The following is a 20,506-nucleotide window of genomic DNA, read 5'->3' on the forward strand; positions in this document are numbered from 1 at the left end:
CACAAAAGTCGCCTAGTAGCCTTGCCTGCTTGGATCTTTGCCTTGGATAACTTCCAGCCGCTAGACCTGACAAACTCCCAGAAACAGCAAACAGTTTGCAAATGTAGGGGATGGATTTTAGATACCGGTGTCTTCTGCATCAAGAAATTCTGGAAAATATTTTCTCCTTGCAAGTATGAAGGCATGATGGAGAAAAAAGCAGAGGGGGACAAAATAAGATTTATCTATCGACTCCTTCAGTGGGTGGGGGGAAGGGCTAGGTTGTGGCAGTTGCTGGTAGCTTTCCCCATATACCTTTTAGACTTTAGAAAAGTTGTGATTCTTTTAGGCAGAGCAGGTGTGACATTTATCAACATCATGGATAGGGAAATGCACATAGGTTTTCCAGTTGATTTGGAGGCTCACTTTTAGTTGGTACAGGAGTCTGCCATGCTAGTTATATCATGACTGTGCATATTTGCATGCTACCTTCAGGATATTTGCCAGCCATGCTTGTAGAAGGGAAAATAACTTTCTAAGCAAGTGAAACTTGTTAGCTGAGAGATGTCAGTGTTTAATTCTGAAAGTTATACCCTCTGCTATAGAAATAACATGAATAGATTAGGTTGTGACTGGTAAAGGAATCTCACTGGACTGATAATGAAACACAGTGTGGGTTAAGCTCTTGATTGTGTGCTAACAGAAGAACATTAGAAAATAACTGCATAAATATACATGATGGGATGGACTTTTCACAGTTTGTTTATTTATTTACTGACTTGCTTCATTTATTTTCTGCCTTTCTCCCCAATGGGGTTTCAAATCAGTTTACATCATTCTCCTCTCCTCTGTTTTATCCTCACAACATCCTTGTGAGGTAGGCTGAGAGTATGTAATTGGTCCAAGATCATCCAGCAAATTTCCATGGCAAAGCAGGGATTTAAATCAGGGCCTTCCAGATGCTAGTTCCATCACTTTAGCTATTATACTACACTGGTCTACAAATAAAGGTAGACAGGCTGCAGAACTCTACAGTCCAGTTGAGCTGCTGATATTGATTCCTCACAACTGAAAAACCCACCAATCAAGATGGCAGTGATACACTCAGTGCTGGCATCATCATTGTACAGAAAGAAACACAGTATTAGTGGTATACATATAGTATGCTGTTAAATTATGTCTTCTGGGACATGCCTGTACAAAGATGATGCTAATATTAACTATGCATTGTCACCATTACTGCTAAGTAATTTTCTAGTGGTGGGGTCTTTCAAGGGCTCTGATCCCCCATGATCAACATTTTTCCATCCCTGACCTAAATCACATATATCACATGAACTGCTTATCTGTGACAGGAGTGAGTTGTAGGGACCATATCAATCTCCAGCAGCTCCCAGTTTGTTTCTGGGCCCAATTTTAGGTATAGATATTGACCTTTAAAGATTGGTGCCCACATACCTTAAGGACTGCCAACTCCCATATGAACCTACCTGATTACTCTGGTCATCTTCAGGGGCCTTTACTTGTGTGCCGCCCTCTATTGACTGAGGTTTTAAGGGTGGCAATCCAAGAAGAAACCTGCTCCATCATGGCATTAAAATTATGAAATTCCCTCTCCAGGTACAGCCATCTATCTCCCTTTATCATTGTCTTCTGCCGACAAGACTTACTTGTTTTGTCTGATGTTCCTTCGCTGACCTGACTTCTTGTATATATTTCAGCTGGGTGTGCATTTTACTTAACTGTTGTTTTATCATTTTTCTACTATGTATTTCAAAGTTTGTTTTAATGTTTTCAATTGTTCACCACTGAGTGGAAAGCCAGAATTAACAGAATTAAAATTTTCATCATCTTCAATTATATCCCCCCATTTTCACTGAGAATCAAGACAGGTTATGAAATATGAAAAACAGTTCAACCAGACAGCAGGAAGAGACCTCCGATCAACAAGGCAGTGGAAGATTACAGACTTGGAAAGCAATGCAAACAAACAACTCTCTAAGGCATGTCATAATACAGTGAAGAAATGGGTTTACAAAGGTAGAAAACGTTCCAGTAAACAAGGCGGGAGGATACGTACAATAAGCATTGGAATAGACTCAATCATGTTCCCACGCGCAAGGGACCTCCTGAGCAGTTCCTTAGGACTACAGTTCTACTCCTAAAATGCCCATCTGGATATTTCTGTTCTGTACATTCTGCAAAATTGTAAAAATATGTCTGTGTATGGTAGTGGAAACAAGGCTACTGATAATTTCAGGCAGGATGTAACATAAGATGGAGGCATCAGAGAATGTGCATGAACAGGTAGCAACTGATCTTAACCTTTTGCAGAATGACAGCTTTGCTTCGCCTGGAATGGATGAATGAAGCAGGTGTATTGGAGCATAGTAGGTCTATGGGTCCAAGGCCATTCAGGGATCCATAGGTGATAACCAGAAATTTGAATTGAACCCAGTAACTGATAGGTAACCGGTTGAGTGTTTGCAGAATGGGAGTGACATGCATGTCCTTAAGAAGTCAACACTTTGACAGATAACTCAAAAACTGATTTCATCTAGTATCCAGGCATAAAGATTTGTATAGCTTCTCCAATGTTGCTGCTGATAGAACAAACGGGAAGTGCTGTTAACAGTTCAAGTCAGTTGAAACTTTAAAGTTCATTTGTAACGAAGGATCTGCCCATAACACTGCCATAACATTTTTGCCTCACTGGTGTATCCTGTTGTCAGTTCTGAGTTGAGAAACACCAAGAGATTTTGGATGTGGACCTTAGGGAGGATGACATTTGGGAAGGGAAGGAACCTCAACAGGGCAAAAAGCAGCCATTTTTATGAAGGGAACTGATCTTGGTTGTCTGGAGATCAACTATAATAGTAGGTTGGTATCTGGTATCTCCTGGAGGCTGATAACCCAGCCGATGCAACATTAAATTTTGTGATGTAGCTTTTGCAAAAGAGTTGTCTTGATTGAGGAACTCTTGGTTAAAAATGCAGCAGCTAACTAAAATTGTAACCGTACAGTATCAGTCCTACTTAATCAGTTTGCACTACAATTCTGTGGATGTTGAAACCATGTTCTGTATTTTTAGATTGTAGATCTGTTTGAGAACAGAATAGTTTTCACAGATTATCTGCAAGCCATCTGCTATTTTTCCATCCATATTAACATAGATGATAAATATTCAGGTGTTGGAGGAAATGTAACACAATACTGTACAAATGATAGTGACTGCTGCTTTAAAGACTTATTGTTCCATTGTCTTTTAACAGTAACTGTCTCCAATGTGCTGTTATTGATAAATAATTTATCTTCAACATTTGCAAGAGAAAAAGACTTTCAGATGTACAAAGATAAACAGACCAAAGAACTGTTTGTGAATTCAGCAGATTCTGGCATAAATGTGAAGCTTGATTAGCATTTGTCTTGCTCTAGTTAATGGAACTTAGTATGTTGTACAGAAATAATAATTAAGAACATTGCTTCTAGCAGGTCAGTCCAGGTTACTTTGATATTTTTTAGACTTACCACTGGATTAAAATAAACACTGTATCCACAGGATAAAAATGTATCCTATCTAAAAATAAAACCTGTCTTGAGGGGTAAGCTGCATTTATTTGGCCTCTCAAAGACTTGAATCATAGAATCATAGAGTTGGAAGAGCCACTGGGCCATCAGGTTCAATCCCCTTGCCATGCAGGAACACACAATCAAAGCACCTTTGACAAATGGCCATTTAGATACTGTTTAAAAATCTCCAGACTCCACCACACTCCGAGGCAGTGTATTTCATTGTCAAACAGTCCTTACCATCAGAAGGTTCTTCCTAATGTTTAGATGGAATATCTTTCCCTGAAGCTTGAATCCATTGCTCCTTGTCCTAGTCTTTGGAGCAACAGAAAAAAAGCTTGCTACCCTGTTTCTCCGAAAATAAGACATCCCCTGAGAATAAGACGTAGTAGAGGTTTTGCTGAAGTGCTAAATATGAAACATCCCCCGAAAGTAAGACATAGCAAAGTTTTTGCTTGGAGGCATGCCAGTCGAACAGAACACCAGAGCAGCTGTGGAGCGGAAAAACAAGACATCCCCTGAAAATAAGACATAGCGCATCTTTGGGAGTAAAAATTATTATAAGACACTGTCTTATTTTCGAAGAAACACGGTACACCATAATGAACTGATCTTGTTAATGAGCAGACCTTGTTACATTATAATTACATCTATTTTGTATCCATCCTTGACAATACCCAGAATCCATTTGTCTATTACAGTCCTCTCCCAGGCCTGGGAGAAGAGTGCCATGTGACCTCCTATCATGTGGTCAAGTACTGGTATTTCTACCTGACTTCTTCAGTGGGTAAGGACCTGCCTCTGAAGGTGTAACTTCTGGAGGTTCTATATCCCTTTTGGTTTTTGGCATTGAAGGATCAAAAGGGAAAAAAGGAATGAAAGAATGGCTGCCCCTTGCCCTTGCCTTCTTTATCTTTCACTGGTAAGGAGGAAGAACGTGGCATAGCCTTCTCATTTTTCTTGCTCTATAAGCACCTTGCTCTAGAAGTGCCACTTCTCCAAGTAGAAGACTTTTCAGTTGCCAGGTTAGCATTAGTCAATGTACGCCTTCCAATTTTTTATCAATAAATTGTGGCAAACTTGGACATTCGTTGCCTGAGATTAAGTGTAAAGTTGCATGTTATCAAGTGAGGCATCAGCTGTGAACTATGCAGCCTGCTGGATCCTAAGAAGTGATGTGCGGGTAATGGGATCCACTTCTGGGTCCTGTGACAGGTCATCCATTCATACTACTGTTGCTCTGGCAAAAATTGGCATTACCACAGATGGTCTGATAGCTATAGAGCTGGCCTCATGTGCTTTTTAAAACACAGCCTCATTTTTCTAGTCCAGCTGGTCTTTTAGGACTTTTTCACTATCCTGGTCACCAACCTGACAGGAGAGTTTCTTCTTGTCCCCTCTAGGAATTCCCCTTCCTGATACTCTGCTGTGGCCTTGTGGAGAGTCCCTAGTCTGCTTCCCCAGCAGCTGCTGTTGCAGGCAATCTGCTGCTTAGATGCCATTGCTGCAGTCCCCCATTTGTGGCTGGAGAGAAACTGGCAGCAGCTCCCTGCCAGTAAAGCACCAGGAGACCTGGGGAAGCAGGGCATCACCTGTGGGGCCCTCTCTGCCTCCAGCTGGGGCCATCTGCAGCTCTGAGCTTGTGTTTGTGTGTGCGTGCTTGCGTGCGTGCTTGTTTAAATAGTACCCACATGAGTCTTTAGTCTTTCTATAACCAGCTTCTGTCAAGGACTCTCCCCACCCCTGCCAGAACTGGGAAATGCTACCCCCGCCCCCCATGGATTCTCCTGATGGGAACCGCATCAAGGAAGGTAAACTTTGTGGCCATGGCTTTTGGTTAGGATACATGTGAACACACATGCAGAGGGATTCATATTGGGCAGATGCAGGCATGTCCACCAGACCAGTGTTGGTGGGGCAGCGGCTGAGGGGATGAGGGCCAGAGAGGGGCACCTGTATGGGCTGCATTTGACACCTCTGTCTCACCACCCTGCCAGAGTGGCAGGCTGACAGAGCAAGCACACACCTGGGGCACCAAATGAAGGCCGTGCAGACTGGATTCGGGCTTGGCTGAACCTTAAGGCAGCAGCTGTTGGGATGGAGGGCTAGAGAAGGGCCCATCTGATTTTTGTGACAAATGTTAGTGCTTATTATTACTTTGTTTGATATCACAGCTGCCAGCTCTTTAGCTGATTGTTGGCTTTTCATTACTATTCGAGCCTCACTTATTATTGTGGTTGATATCACAGCTGCCAGCTCTTTAGCTGGTTGTTGGCCTTCATTACAATTCGAGCCTCACCTAGAGGCCTTGGAAGTTGTAATGTATTGGTGTAGTATTTGTGCGGATCCCAGCAGGGTGACCTTCTGAATCTGACAGATGTTAATTTTGTCGATTTGAAGATGGATGCTAACAGGTTGGATAATGATCATATCAGATTACCAGTTGCATTATTTTCTCTGTGTGATATCTTTGCCACTGTGAAAAGTGCACAATGACATGCAATAACAATTCTTACCAAAGGTTTCTGGTGAGTATTCTGTTATATTTAACTAACTTATTTACATAAAAAGATACTAAAGAGCAGAGGGGATTTGGTTCAGATGATTAAAGTTCGGAATGTATTCTCCTAGATGCTGAGCGTCTTCTTTTTTTAAAATAGCTTAATATAGCATTTTAATACAGCAGCAGTTTTAAGCAGGAATAGTTTATCTGAACAATGAATTTCAGTCCCCTTAAAAGTTAGCCATCATTCTTAACTTGTCATTGTGTCAGTTCCACAGAATATGGGGCATAGAACTACAGGTTTGTTGTAGGCATGGAAATGACTAATAAGCACTGGATGATTCTGTAGAAACATTGCTCAGGAATATTTTGACTTTGACAAAGATGTATTAAATCATGAATGCTAGGAATAGAAAATAGATTCCAACCATTTAAGGATGTCTAATTATGCCCATTATGCTCATAGTTGCTATCTCTGCTATTTTGGTAAGCTACCATGTTTAAAACTTGTTCTCAATATAACAACATCCTTCAACAATAGCTTATGATATGGAGAGTTTACAAACCCCCACACCAGTTATCTCTATAAAAAACCTCTGCCACATCATCCAGTTGTCCCCATTCCCTTACAACTGATGCAGTTTTTGTGAGTCAGAAAAAAATATATCCCCCACCGTTTTATTCAGCCTTTTCTATGCCTTCTCAATCATACCATATCCTTTTTTAAGGAGACGAGGAACACAATTTGTTATCGATGCAAAAGACACAAAAGGGGTTAATGGAACATGTACTTACATAGGATAAAGGAGCCTTGAGGATGAGAGAGAAGTTTTAAAAGGTTGAAGAATAAGGATGACAGACTGATTTTTGAAAAATTCTCTTTGTTTTTTCTTTTGTTTCTATAACACAGCCAGACATCACGATCAGATTTAAATTACAGACCAAACAGCATTTGCAATACATCTGTGACTGAATCATACATCAATTAAGTTTGCATAACAGGTAAGGTCTTTTAAAAAAATTCTATTCTCTTGTTTCTAAGTCAGAACTCTTATGCACCTTCAGTTGATTTGCCAGAGGTTGGAGCTGATGGTGAAAGTGTAGGGAAATAAAACAGACTAAAGGGGAAGTGAGACATAGCCATGGTAATGAGGGGGAGAGAAAGAGAGAAATACAGTGTTAACAAATGGTGGAGGCATATAATCAAGATATTCTCCAATTTTTTTAAAAAAAACTATTTGAAAATATTTATGAATAATTGAATGACTCAGTCTGGTGGCAAGTTGCCCCCCCCCCCCCGATTCCTATGATATTGCTTTATTTGTAATGCAAGGATCAGAAACTTATGCATTTTGTAATTTTGAAGTGGTGCTGGCTATGTTTGTTAGCTATAGATATACAATGGAAAACTACCAAATGCATCAGTTTCCCAGTCTATTCAACAGTGATAGGGTTGCTAACCATCTGGCAAAAACTTGCTCTGTATCTTTAAAAGGGGCTTAATGACATGTTATTTACCAGGTGATGTCATTCACCTGCATGATCTGAAAAGGCTCATCAACCCATTCCCCCCATTCCCATACATTAAGGCTCTGTTAAAAGGATGGGACACTTTCCTGCAGTCCTTGTAGCTGAAATGTTATGTGTTGCCATTTGAATATCAAGGCTTTCCCCAGCATGGATATTAATCTTTCTGTTAATTTTTTTTTAGGTGAAGTGGAGACCTCAGACATGGGTAGATTTGCAAGCAGAGTTTGAGCTGTGTAGATCTGCTAAGAAAATGGTATTTTGGAAATACCAAAGGTCAGTTTCCATGATCAAACTGAATGGATCCATGTGAAGTTAAGCTGTCCTTCCAAAGCTTCTGTAATTCTAGAAAACAATCTGTAGAGAAACACAACCATGAGCATCAAATGACGTAACTGAAAATTTTAAATATTCAGTAGGGCTGCCAACTCCAAGTCTGGAAATTCCTGCATATTTGAGGGGAGAGTCTGGCGTTTGGAAGGAGAGAGATTTGAACAATGTCATGGAGTCTGCCCTCCAAAACTGCCCTTTTCTCCAGGGAAATTGATTTCTGTCAAATGGACATCGGTCCTTTATTCTCTTCAGAACTTCTGGGAAAAAGCCATGAAATACAACTGGTCTGCTTTCATTATGACCTAAATGTGGCCTCTTTTGTGGTTTTTGGGCTGTGGATTTCCCATTTAAGTAACATTTAGATAAACTCAAAGGCATGCTTAAAAATTCTTGCCTTCTAGGGAGCACTTTATTAATTCCTTTTGCGAGATGACTACAGTGAAATGCTAAGAACACTTTTTGGGGAGTTAGCCCCGCTGAATAGACCTGAATAGGATTTTGAGTAAACTTGATCTCTGATTCTGCCCCTGCCATTTAACAGTTAGCCTGAAACGACCCTAAAGTTAAAAAAAAGATCATTTTGGCAAAGAGGAGGGGTGTGGAAAGGGGAGGAGAAGAGAAAAAGACTTCCGTCAATCCGCATGTAGGAGCCACGTGGATTCTTCGGGGCTTTTGCTAAAACTCGAGAGAATCCGCACAAGTTAGAGAGCAGGGAAAGAGAGGGGAATCCGGTGAGCTTGTGCCCCTGGAGGGGTCAGCCTGAAGCAGCAGAAAGGATAGTGAGCGAGACCTCAAGATCAGGTAAACGTCATTCCTCGTTTTCTTCCAAAGCAGCTGCCACCGCCGGCTGAATGAAAGACATTTTTCTCCACCGGTATCGGAAAAGGCGACTGTGGAGAAGCGGCGAGGGGAGGCAAGTGGAGGGTCACCGAATCCTGCTAACGAGACCACGGAACAAAGGCAGCCTTGCTGAGAAGTGGAGGAAGCCGATGAGCGCGCTCCTTACGGGCTGTCATCCGCTTCTAGAGGGAAGAGCCGGTTCCCGAAGAGATCTAGCGAGGCTCTCTTGATTCCCGTTCCGTTTCGACTCTTGTGACACGCAATGGCTCTCTCCCGGGAAGGGAGCTGGGCTCTGGGAGAACTTGTCCGCTGAGAAAGCAGGGAGCCCCCCCCCCCCCACTCTGGGTACTGTTCTCTCTCTAAGATGACTTGCCCCGTTGCCCTGTCAGCTTGCTTGGACCGGGAGTTTGGGAGGAAATAGGTCCCTTTGTTCCCAGGAGGCAGGTGACAGCTTCTGCAAAAGCGGGGGTGATCCTCTTGAATTTTAGTGTGCTGTTCATGCTTGAGAAATGTTTTTTTCCTACGTGTGGGCGATTTTCCTGAAGGGAGTGGGTGTGTGGCTCCGTCTTTAATTTGAGAGGAAGAAACTCTTTCCGCCTTGGACTCCTGCGAAGGCGGCTGGTTTCCTGAGTCGGGTGCCCACCAGCCTGTTTGGCAGGGCTTTTCTCCTGCCATGGCCTTCACGTTTGCTGCCTTCTGCTATATGCTGTCCCTGGTGCTGTGCGCTGCCCTCATCTTCTTCGCCATATGGCATGTGAGTAAATCTTTCCTTCGGATCTCTTTCTTTCGTTCCATTCATGGCCTCACCACTTTCATCCACAGTTTCTGCTTTTATCTTACTTTTGTTCCATGCTACTCATGTTGGCATATACAGAATTCCCAAAAGGTGCCTCATCCAGATGCTGACCAGAACTAATAAGTTTGGGCAAAGTCATAGCATGAAGTGCCTTCAGATCATGTCCCCTCCCAATTAACTGGACTTATCTCTCCTTCCTACCTCAAGAAGGTTGGGTTTTTGGGGGGTTGCTGTAGGGTTTGTTATTGTAACCAGCTTCTTAATAGTAATGAGGGGATCTCCATAAATGTATGTCATGCATTGTTAAGATTTGCGGATGTCCAGAACATAAAATAATATTTATTGTCAAAACTGCCTACCTTGTGTTATTGCGCTTAGCCTCAGAAATTCGCCCTTATCAAGATATCGCTATCTTTGTGACGACAAACTAGGCAAAATTTAGACATTTTTCAATGGTTTGCAAAACAAAATTAGACAAGATGTGTTTTATTCAAACTATGTTCAGTCTGGTTTTTTAAATCAGGAAAATGATTTCTTTATTTTAAAGATTCATGATATTGGACTGCTTTTTCTTGGAAATAGCCACTTGTATCAGCCCTGGAAGGTCATCATCCTCTCAAATGCAGAGGTCACCAAAATATTTCCTTGATGTGGGTATTTGTTGTGGGGGATGCTTTTGACAATCAGAGTATCAGGAAATCTTTCACTTCAGCCCAAACCACATGTTAGTGTAATATATGATTGCCATGTGATGCAGCAGTTGCAGGTTCCCCTTGAGAACTTATGCTGATGTGTCACAGCGGTGCAATTTGGATTGGGGCCATGGAGCAGGGGATGTGCAGACGTCAGTTCCCTCAAGCTGTTTTCTGAATCCAAAATGGTCCAGGTGAGTTATTTGCTTCATGAGGGGGCTGCATGTATACTGAATGCTTTGCACCTGCGGCTCCCACATGGAGTAACTAGCCCCAAGGCTGCAATGAGTAAGGAAAACAATGTGGTGGGAGGTAGCTAAAACTCTCCCTCAGTCCAAGTCTGGACCCAGCAGTGATTTGGAATTGAGTTTTCATGGGGAACTTGAAAGTTCAGTATGGCTTCAGTTCCCAGTGACAAACACATGATGCTATAGGTAGTTTGGCCCATCAGAATTTCCTACCTTTAAAATGAAACGTCATAACATTTAAAATGAGACGTTATATAGATGCTTTCATCAACATTTTCTATTGTGCACTGGAATCTGATTCCAAGTGTGGGCAACTGAAGGACTTAGGGCTTTCGTCTCTGAAGGTGAATGGTCCACTGCATGTGAACATGCTCAGTAGCATTTGGTGTGGCAACCTGGCAAAAATGGCTACGTTGGTTCTATCTGGCTGAAAATTTGGGGTACTCTTAAAGAGCAGCAAGTTGTCCATTATTTCATGAAGTGTTATTTTTTTACTGTCTGGAGAAGCCGCCTTTGGATTTTGTGTCTCAGACAGTGAAATAACATGGGCCAGCATGGGTTGGGGTAAGAAAGTCATGATCAAGCAATACAAATGGTGCAAAAGTATGTTGAGGAGGTAGGGGGCTAAAAGCCTTTGAATACTGCTGAGTTTTGTGACTGAGACGACCAGCCTGTACCAATATCTTCCTCAGCATTCTTCTTTTTGGAAGATGTGGGTTTAACAATATAAACACATTTTTTTCTGATAAAACAGTTCAGGGAATATGAAGGGAAAGAGCGCTCTAACTTTGTCAGTCACTGTGAGATTCTTGCAATTAGTCAAGTAACTATAACAACTGAGGGCTTGAAAATACTGCAACAGTTTCTGTGGTGATAAAACCAGGAGGCAAAAGAAAAGATGTGGCAGCACCCCATAGACATTGAGGATGAGAACAGTTAAGCACATTGCTGGGATGCTATGCTTTCTTAAACAGATACTGAAGACTTCCTCACTTGAGCTTCACTCTAACTCAAATTATCAGAAAAATTCACCCTTTCTTTCAAAAACTATTGTAGGAAATAAAAAATAAGGCATTTTACTCTCTCAATTTTACTCTCTAACTGAAGAAAATCTAAAAACATAATTTCTTCTTTTATTTGATGTGTGAAATCATTTTTAAAAAACAGAATTATCTTTAAAATTGTTGATGGAGGGGGGAGCGGTTGATGGAGGGGGGAGCGGTCGCCGCCCCTACAGCTCTACAAGCATTGTTTGGAGGCAGTTGCTGGTTGGTTGCAGCAGAGCAGGTTAAAACTGAATCCATCGAAAACGGAGATCCTTTGGCTTGGCGGTGAGGGAGTGGTTGGGGATTTCCAGTTGCTGGTGTGGGAGGGGGTCTCATTGGCGCCGACCTCCTCTGTTTGCAGCCTGGGGGCCCACCTGGATTCGTCTCTTTCAATGGAGACCCAGGTGGCCTTTACAACCCGGACTGTGTTTTTCCATCTTCGTCAGGCCTGGGGTTGGCTCCCTTCCTTTCCCAAGCAGACCTAGCCACTGTGATCCATGCAATGGTCACCTCCAGGCTAGACTATTGTGCCTTGCTCTACGCGGGCCTTCCCTTGCATTTGATTCGGAGGCTAAAGCTGGTCCAAAACGCAGTGGCTTGTTAGCTCACAGGGGTCATATTCAGCCTGTGTTGCACCATTTGCATTGGCTCCAGTCGAGTTCTGAATCATCTTCAAGGTGTGGGTGTTGATCTTTAAGGTCTTACGCGGCCTGGGACCCTTCGTACCTTCGGGACCGCATTACCCCATATGTCCCTACTCGGTCTCTGCATTTAGCAGAGGCCAATTTACTGGTGGTCCCTGGCCCCTCGATGATGCGGCTGGCCTCCACGCGGGCCAGGGCCTTTACTGCTCTGGTCCCAGCCTGGCAGAACACTCTCCCTCCAGCTGTCCGGGCCCTGCGGGATCTTGGTGAATTCCGCAGGGCCTGTAAGACTGAGTTGTTCCACCAGGCCTTTGGAGTGACCAGCCGCTGAATGAAGTGCCCCCTCTTGCTCCTTTCACATCAAGGTCCCTCTATATTAATAGTGCCCGCCATTCTCCCCCTCTTGGGGAGGGTTTTTAAATATGGGTCTTGCCGGACGTCTTTTATTGTATCAACCGCTGTTTTTAAGGGATTTAGTAGTTATGTTTTAAAATTGATGAAGCTGTATAATTTGTAATTTATCTGTGTAGTTAAGCTTTGCTCCTTTTATTTGGTTATACTGTGATAGAATTTTATGTTGTATACCGCCCAGAGCCCCCCCGGGGATAGGGCGGTATAGAAGACCAAATAATAAATAAATAAAACCTGATTTAGTGCAGATTTGATCACCTATTTTGGTGGTGTTCAAAAAGTTTTCACAAGAGTTGTGAGATATGTAAAAATGTCCTTACATTAAAAATGTGGACTTTTAAACCAATGTGATTTGTTCATATTTGTACTTAGAACATCTGGCTTGGATTCTGTAAAGTCTTAAGCACTCTCAAGAGAGTATTCCAGTTTCAGATTAAACAGTCTTTAAGGATTATTGTAGTCAGAGGGCTTCTTGAGTGCCAGGTGCATGGATTCAAAGTGTCTGACATCTGTAAGCTAATTTGGAGCACCCAGTATAAATGGTAGACCCAGGAACTGGCAGCATAAACACAAGTAGTACACTCCAAAAGATGTCTTTAGTGGGAAACCTTGAGTCAGTTCCTCTTCATTGAAAAAAATCCCCTTCTCCATTTTCAAGTTAGCAACATATCAGTTGCCGGATCAAGTGTTCCCACGAAGGCCTCTTGACAGACAGTATTTCAATTTCCAAAGGGGTCAAACAGGGCTGCGTCCTGGCCCCCACTCTTTTCAATCTTTTCTTAAGTGACCTCCCCTCTGCTCTCTCAGCAGTGAACTGCCATGCCCCAAAACTGGGTACCTCCCATGTATCAATTCTGCTCTGTGCAGATGATGCTGTCCTTCTCTCTTGATCCAGAGTTGGCCTCAGACACTTAATGAAGCGCTGTGAGGACTACTGTGAATCCAACAGACTGACAATTAATTATGAAAAACCCAAGGTATTGGTCTTCTCTAGGCGCTTTAAGCAGCTCACATGGGCAATGAAAAGTACCCAAACTGAACAGGTTAAGTGCTATAAGTACCTTGGCCTCTCATTGTCCTTTAACCTTTCATGGGCAACCCACAGGAAGGCCGCTCTCCTAGCTACATCTAACAGTATGTCAGCATTACTATGTTTCTTTTACAGCAGTGGCCACTCCTTTATCCCTCCTGCCCTCAAATTTTTCAATGCCAAAGTCGCCTCGAGATTGCTTTACGGAGTCCCAATTTGGATTCAAGCTATTAACCACTCCTTGAATTCTCTTCAATCCAAATTTTTTCATAAGATAACTGGACTCCCAAATTGCATGCCCTGTGCAGCCCTTTGTCTGGAGTTAGGTCAAAACTCCTTGGAATCAGCCGCTTGGCTGAGGGCTTTTAGATTCTGGCTGCAAATTCATTTTCTCTCAGACTGTAATTCCCTGGTCCACCGGCTGTTCTCTGACACCCATTCCAACCCCTGGTTTTCCATAATTGAAGAAAAAATGGCTTCTGTTGGACTGTCAGTGGATTCACTTTGCCCTTTGTCCTATTCAGAAGCTTACAGAAAATTAAAAGGTCAACTATTGGATAGAGAGTTCTCTACCCTAATCACCGCAGCTAAGAAAATGTGCTTCCCCCTCTATTTTTCTCTCCCATTTGAATGGGGCCACTTGGCACACTACCTGTATTGCTTAATAAACCCTGCTCAGAGCCATAATGCTCGCCAGGTTTAATGTTATGCCTTCTGCCTTGTTACAAGGCAGATTTAATAAGCAAGAAAAGGCTAAAAGATTGTGCCGGTGTATTGATGGCTCAGTTGAATCTCTGGCCCACCAATTACTACACTGTCTCAGATTTAAGGAAACCAGATTCAAGTATGTAAATCTTACTCCTTTACATTTACCAGATCTCCCTGATTTAATTAGATTACACTACTTGTTGGACAACCCTGATTGTTCTCTCTGTATGATAGTGGCAGACTTTCTCCTGGAAATTACTAAATGCCAGTAGATTTCCTTCGACCTAACATTTATTTCCTGTATTGTATATGCTTTTTAATCCATTTTTTATTATTGTTGTACTGTTGTCTATGCCAATAAAGTTAGCAACATAGTGCTAAACCTGAGAATGCTAAATCATGAGAGGGCTTCCATCTTCTTTGTCTAGGCAGTAGTAAGTGTGTCTGTGGCCTTTTTTGCACAGTCAAAATGCCCCGTGGTAGATCCCGGATCTTATGTGCTGTGGTTCTTTCCCCCCTGTTTCTGATTCTACCCGGCTCCCCAGTTCTTCCTGGGAGTTGAGACAGGACCGGTGCATTATGCCCAAGCTGTTTCCAGGCTAGCCCAGGGCTTTCCCATTTGCACTGCAAGCTCTTCCGTAATCTCTTCTGCACATGTGTTTCCCTTTCCCACAGTCTGATTGGCTGATTCTCCCCCCATTCCCCCACTCACTTTCATGATTTAAGTTTTAAATGACATTGAACCCAAAACCTCTTCCCTGTTGATAAAAGACATGATTTTCATTGCAGTGGGAAAAAAGTACAGAGGGGTAAACCGTGGATCTTAGACAGAAAAGCAGGCTAAGGTGGCGCTGCAAATGGCAGGGCATCAATTCTCTCTCACCCACAAGGATTTCGGTCAGAAAAGCAGGGTGTGTGGGTGCCGTGAATGGCAGGGTGCTGATTCTTTCTCACACACAAGTTCAGTCAGAAAAGTGGGGTGCACCTATTGATTGGTGGCAAGATGGGAGAAATGGCCAGAGTTCTGCTGCTGTGGTATTTTCAAGGCAGTGGAAGCACACAGAGGCAAGTGGAGTCACACTGGGGCATTTCAAAAGACTCTCCAATTTGGAAGTTTTTGAAAGCTGCGGGGAAAAGGGAACGGCAATGCAACAGAGGGGCAGACCCAGTGCAGCTTTGAGGACCATGAAGAATTCCAGGCTGTCCTGTACGAACCCTGTGCTAACAACGGTGCAATTTGGCCATGAAAAAACGGCCTGTGTGTATAGTGATACTGGCATTAAATCTTATGCTGTTCATTTGCAGCTCCAATTTTGCACTTCACTGTGACATCAGCTCATAAAAATTATACTCCAAAAGGATTTTTTAAAAATGACATTGGATACAGTCCAGTTAAGCTTCAAACCAGCTTTAAAAGTGAGACTGGATTGCACTGAGCTTGACATTGGGTGATAGTCACACAGCATCTCTCTCTGTTCTTTTGCAGAGTACTTGGTTATTAGTCTATTCCTAAAGGTTGTTGCTATGCAACTATTTAAACTAATACTGAGCTTGTATTTTATGGCATAAATCATTTTGAAATTGCTGTATAAGTGAAGATTCATCAAGTGTAATCTGCTGGCTTAGACTTTTTGTACATGTTTGGGTACTGATACATACAAGTGGCATAAGGGATCTGCTGACAAAGATCCTATGCAGGTCTACTCAGAATCAGAACCCAACTTACATATGTTCAATGAGACCTACTCCCAGGAAAATGTTCCTAGGGTTCACTGTAATACAGTTCCTCTGCAAATCTTGAAAGGGGAACTGAGAATCCAGACAGAGTAAAATCAGAGATAAAGTTTATTAATTAGGGGCAATAATAGAACAGGTTGGCAGGGAGGATTGGCAAACTCCAGGTATGCAGCAATAATATCCATGGGTTTTAGTGGAGACTGCACTGTTATCAGAAGAAGAAGCCCAATAGAAAAAAGGGTAGACAAATGGAGAAGACTGGAAAAGGCATCAGGGCAAGTGGCATGAGCAAGGGAAATGTATACAGAGGATATAGTGCAAACTGAAATCAGTGACCATATTGGCTGGTTCGACAGAGTTCTTCATGAGATGCAGTCATTTTATAGAGGCAATTTTTTTGCTATTTAGAGCTTCAGCGTTCTTTTCTTACTTTTACAAGAGGCAATGAAGCCAAAACAGCCAAATTAGACCAAGCTGTGTTCCTTTACATGTCAACAGAGGAAAACTAAGGAGTGTGTTTTGACTTAAAGACTGCAGTGCTATGCACATTTGCTTAGGAATAAATTCTACATAATTCAATGTACTTTGATAAACATCTAACTGTACTATGTACTGCATTAAAATATCTGATCTTGATTGACTGACTGGCCTTTTGTGGTGGTTGAGAATGTTTCCAAAGATTTCAACTTCTCAGGAAACTTTTGAATGGATCATTTTCTATGAAAAGACAGGTTTGCCTGGGATTAGAACTTAAATACCATGAGGAAAAATCCCCTTAATGTCAAATTCTCTTTATTTTACTGTCTAAACTGTTTTCTTCTTATATATGCCCTAGTCTCTTCCAAATTCTCCTCCCTACCTGTTCAAGGCTCATCTTCCTCCTCCAGATTTTCTTTTATCTCTACACCTGCAAGACTGAGACAACCAAGAAACCCCCTTCTAAGATGAATGTTTTCTTGATTGGGTGTATGAGGAAGGGAGACAGTCACAGCAAAGTAATTACAATCCAGACCCAATGAACGTTGAGTCAGCCAGACTAAATGTACAAGAGTAGAATAGAGGCACATAAACAGGGTAGAGGCCATTAATATGAGAATGCTCATGTACAGAACATTTTTGATCCAATTTTCAACATCGGGAAAACAATTGAAACATTTTTAAGGCTTGACATCTTACTTGTAGTATGCAAACAAGCTGCAGTCTGACCAAAAGGATGCTCAAGTATTTCTGTTGAAAATAATGCATAAGCTGCAGGAACAGACATGCCATTTAGGGGCATAAATCATAGGGGGGAACTAGGGCTTAATCCCCCCTCAGCATTTCTTGTTGGAGGTAATGTCACCTCCTTGCTATCAGGTCTCTGGGATTTCCCAGCTGGGGAAATCCCCCCCCCCCCCATCTACCAGATAGCATCATGAAGATGCTCAGGCTGTCAGATTCTCACACTCACTCAGTCCTGTTTGTTTTTGTAGTAACTTAACAAGTTTCTAGGAGGCACAGGACTGTTTGGTTTGATTTTGTAAATCAAGAGAACCTTCAGTATATAATAATGTAGGTGAAGAAATGAGAGAGAGAATGCATGGACAGGGAAAGGGAATGATCTAACTATCAATCAGGACGCCTAAGTGAATGGCCTGAAATTTATTCCTTGTAGCCTGCAACACAAACACTGATGTAAGTTATGGATGAAGAGAATTATGATTTGCCTTCACAGATGGGATACTAATGATTGCATTATTATTGTATCTTGGTGAGAAAGAAGTGGTCACATCTCCATTCCATCTTTAGAGAAAAATCTTAGAGAAAGAAGTGGTCACATCTCCATTCCATCTTTAGCGATGGGGGCGGGAGAATGTTGTTAAAGACCCTCTTCCTATCTAGATGTGTGCTGTCTGCCCTGATTCCATCCTGGCTAAATTTGCCTTGGCATCCATGGTAGGAGCTACCAATGCCTTGCGTTGGAGAAGATAGAGACCAAGGTTCTCCTATGCTAATGAATTGCCAAGATCTTGGGGAGGAGATTGATCCACAGATGGGACCTCACCATTGCCACAATGGCTTGCAAAACCAGGATCCACCTTGGTCTATCAATGTAATTTCTTCAGCAAATTGCCTGAATATCACCTTCCAACTGGCCCATGTACCTTTATTCTGCCAGCCCTTTTGTTCTCCCTGCCTGGATTCAATCTCCTTTTGTCACTTCCCACCCCCCAACTCAGGCAGAGCCATATAGGTTGATTCCACACAGCATAATTATAGTGGGTTACATTTGGTATTTAGAAATCCGGGTCTATTTTATCCCTATTTTATCCCTGTTTTCCCCCTGAATGGGTGCTCATTTTTGTGAAGAAATTGAGTTAAGACTGGGAGGAAATACTCCAATTTCTTTTGCACAAGCCCGGCTTTTTTTTGTTTTCACAATGTAGATGCAGCACACATGCTCGAACATCCCTGGTGTGCTGCATTCTGATTGGCTCTTCCCCTGCTCCCAAAAGCAATGCTTCTGATTGATGGATTCACAACAACTGCAGGAAAACCAAGCAGGACACACACACACACCTTTTCTCTAGCTTTGGAAAGGAGCCAGTGCAGTGAGCAACATGGCAAGCACATTGTGAGCAACATGGGAAGCAGCAGATACAGCGTTTGAAGCAAGGGAATCAGCTGATAGCTGATTATGTGGCCAAATTCCATCAGCTGGCCAGCAAAATAATGACTGGCCAGAACATGTACTGGTGCACTCATTTAAGGAAGGGCTCAGTCCCAAGGTAGCCCAGTGAGTGCTATTGTTTGGGGATCCAGAAAACCCGATGGGCTGGATCGTGCTGGCTAGGGAAGCTGAAACCTGATTCCACACGGTGCAGAAGTTCAAAAGAAGGTCTAGCTCCAAGAGGCATTCTTCTCTGAATCCCAGCACCCTGGGCAAAGGACCCTCTGGGAGTAAGCCCTGCTGGAACCAGGAGGAATCACAGTATGCCTGGTGAAGACGGTTGGGGCTCTGCCTATGCTATGGGGAGCTGGGGCATATGATAGCCAACTGCCCAGAGAAACAGGAAATGAAGCCCCCCCCCGAAGAGATTGACTCGAAGGGCCCCTCAAAAAGTGGGAGCCAAGAAGACCCCGACAAAGAAACCTTCTGGAACTGCAGGGTTAGAACTAGAGGCAAACAGTAGCGACTCCACCTCTAAGGACCCGGCCAACAGTGACTCCAACATGGAGCTAGCGGGAAATGGCAACAACCTGGCCTAGATGGCATCTACTGCCAGGTCCCTTCAAAGGATGCCAAGGAGCGGGTGAGTGATGAAATGAGACCCCTAACACTATCCTTGACTCTCTTGAGCATAGCAGCCAAAAGTTGCATAGCGTTCCATGCTCTTATAGACTCTGCGCGCTCGAAGTGCTTGATGCAGCTCCAAATCACTGATGAACTGGGTTTGACACGAATCCCCCTCAGAAGACACATTCAACAAATGGATGGTAAAGTCATGGGAGGTAGTCGGGCCACCCATAAAACTGAGAAAATAGTAGTACACTGCAGGGGGTATTGGGAAAAGCACAGCTTCATTATAGCCCAGGTGGCTAAATGCCCAGTAGTTTTGGGGATGCCATGGTTAGTGATGGACATAAAATGGTCCTTCCAAATAGTTTGGTTTACAGACCCACCCTGCGGATCACATGTACGTCCCCCCAATGGACTCCGGATGAACCTGACCACATCCCATCAAGGGGCCTGCCAGTAGAGGCAGTGGGGGAAGAAACCAGGAGACGTCTGCCGTTCCTCTCCCTACTGGAACTTAAAATGGGTTTTTGAAGAGGGGGAATGTGATAAGTTGCCACCCCATCAGACTGTAAAATCAAATTTGTCATTAGGGGAAAGTTACCAAAAGTATGCCTCTACCCCATGAGCCCAACTAAGGCAATGGCACTTAAAGAATTTTTGGATAAGAACTTGGCACACAGATTTATTGGGCCTACCACCAGCTAATGGGTTGCCCTGGTCCTTTTCCGAAAAAAGGATGGCACCCTACAATTGTGTACGGACTATAGAGGTCTGAATGCAGTGTCCATGTGTAATAAATACCCCATGCCCCCTATCGAGAACTTGTTGGCCAGCTTTGGGCAGGGGCAAGTGTTCATCAAATTGGACAAGGGAAGCCTATTATAAGGTTTGAATAGCTAAAGGAATGGAGTCCATGATGGCTTTCAACACTCGCTATGGTCAGTTTGAGTATAAAGTCATGCCTTTCAGATTGTGAGGCTCTGGGAGTCTTTATGAATGTGATCAATGAGGTGTTGCATGATTCAAAGGGTTGGTAGTTTATTTGGATAACATATTGATCTACTCCAAGACAATGGAGGAACTTGCTAAATTGGTTCGATAAGTTTTGAAGAGGTTGCTTCGCAATGACCTCTACCGTGTTTCCCCGAATATAAGACAGCGT

The 20,506-nt window shown here is 43.0% G+C and overlaps 1 long non-coding RNA gene across 1 annotated transcript in view; it reads left to right on the plus strand.

Annotated features, from left to right (window-relative positions):
- Nucleotides 1–8,585: 8,585 nt before the first annotated feature.
- Nucleotides 8,586–20,506, plus strand: part of LOC125439710 — a 50,479-nt gene continuing 38,558 nt past the window's right edge. Inside the window, exon 1 of the long non-coding RNA XR_007245570.1 lies at nt 8,586–9,506. This is a non-coding gene — a long non-coding RNA (uncharacterized LOC125439710). The remainder of the gene's footprint in view (nt 9,507–20,506) is intronic.

Source organism: Sphaerodactylus townsendi, linkage group LG01 (genome assembly GCF_021028975.2).
Source record: "Sphaerodactylus townsendi isolate TG3544 linkage group LG01, MPM_Stown_v2.3, whole genome shotgun sequence".
NCBI classification, from domain to species: domain Eukaryota; kingdom Metazoa; phylum Chordata; class Lepidosauria; order Squamata; family Sphaerodactylidae; genus Sphaerodactylus; species Sphaerodactylus townsendi.